Below are 1,975 nucleotides of genomic sequence, written 5' to 3' on the forward strand. Positions count from 1 at the left end.
GTTCAGGGAGGGGAGAACAGATAAATACCAATGCAACCCAGCGCTGAATTGAAATAACTAAATGAGAACATGCAATAATCCAACCAGGTATTTGATAAAGGGAGAGAGCACTGTAGCTGAAAAGATATCACCAGGAAGATGGGACCTCAGCTGGGCCTTGAATGATGAATTGATGAATCAGAGAGTGGGTAGGTCGTTTAGGTGACAGGGTGAAACATGAGGGAAGGAACAGAAGGAATGAAGAGGACTTGAGTCTAAAGTGGAGGGCAAGTGTTAGGCATTGGTAGAAATTTGCTTGTTTTCTGTTTGCCTATTTCTGAGGTTCAACAAAAGTCAGGTTGGACGTGTTTTCTAATTCTACATGTATTTTTGGTTGTGCAAGATCAGCCAATCTAGAAGGATTCTGTTCAGGATTCTACCACTCAAAATGATCAAATAATCAGGTAGTTGGAGGAATATCTTCACCTTCTGTAATTGAGAAAATTGGGGAAGTGTCTTAGTCTTCTACATTGAAGGCAGTGATTCTCAAACTTTAGCTTGCATCAAAATCACCGGGGAGCTTGTGGGAAGACATATTCCTGGGCCCCTCCTGAAGAGTTCCTGATTCAGTAGATCATGGCTGGGCCTGAGAATATGCACTTTTATCAAGTTCTTAGTGATGTGGATGCTGCAGTTTGGAGACCACACTTTGAGAACCGTTGACTGAGAGGAAAGCTGAAGTGGATTCTTCTGTCCCTGCTTATAACACTCGATAGTGATGCCAGCCACCAGCATGTCGAAACTTCATATTAAAACCTAAGTATAAAAATGAAGTATGTATGTGGTTAAATGAACTGAGTGTTGCTGGGGTCCAACCCCAGCAGGTCCAGGGGTCCCCAAAGGTGTGGACGGAGTCGGTGAAGAAGGACTGACACGGAGGCAGCATTCAGGTGATCATCATAGTTGGGTTCCTCAGCCAGGTTCTGTTGCCAGGTTCTAGTCAGGTTCTCTAGCAAAGTTCTGTTCAAGATCTCCAGAGAAGTTCTGGTTCTAGGTTCTCCAGCCAGGTTCTACAGGTTCTCCAGCCAGGTTCGGTTGCCAGGTTCTATCCAGGTTCTCCCACCATGTTCTGTCTAGGTTCTCCAGTGAAGTTCTGTAGCCAGGTTCTGTCCAGGATCTTTTGCCATGTTCTCTGGCTAGGCTCTGGTTAGGATCTGATGAGGATGTGATGAGGAGCTGATGAGGAGCTGATGATTATTGTCTTGTTACATCCATATTTATACCAGCCGATTTTAATCCTGTCAATTTCTATTACAAAGGTTAGGGCGTTTCTTATCTCCATTCCAGGGAGTAAAGATTATGTAGCTTAACTACCCGCCTGGCACTTAATTAAGGGGTTGTATCCCCTCCCTAACCTCAGGGAAAGATCTCCACCTGGGGAAACAACCTTTCTCGGAGAGGTGACCTTGGTTAAAACACATGGCGCTAAAGGGAGCAAACATATTAAGAACAGTATGCTATATATGCCAGGTCCCTTGAAACATATGCTGTGCAGATGTTTCTTCTCTGCAGCAAGGATGGACCGGCTCCCGGCAGAGTGTATTTTTTGAGATTGTGGGATATAAAAAACAAACAATACAGTGTGACTTCTAAGGCTACCAGGCCTTTTAATGCAATAGTGAGCAGGGCCATATTGTAACGCCCTGGACGCAAGCCGCTGTCACAAAGAACCAAGAGACGCTTCTCATGCAAAAAGCAAAGGGTTTATTGATGCTAGCATGCTGGGACTCGCAGCCTCACTCTGAGCACAGAGTAGCGGTTGTGAGCCCCGACTAAGAGTTTAAGCATATCTTATATATCTTTTAGTGGGGAGGAGGTTGGAGTAAGGGGAGGAGAAAGGACTGTGCTCTGCCGATTGGCCAGGCGCAAGTCGATGTCTTGTTCCTGGGTGTGGCTAGCAGAGTCTTAGACTTCCGGGAAGACGCACGTGGCCAAG

The sequence above is a fragment of the Myotis lucifugus genome, unplaced genomic scaffold (assembly GCF_000147115.1).
Source record: "Myotis lucifugus unplaced genomic scaffold, Myoluc2.0 scaffold_467, whole genome shotgun sequence".
Classification (NCBI taxonomy): domain Eukaryota; kingdom Metazoa; phylum Chordata; class Mammalia; order Chiroptera; family Vespertilionidae; genus Myotis; species Myotis lucifugus.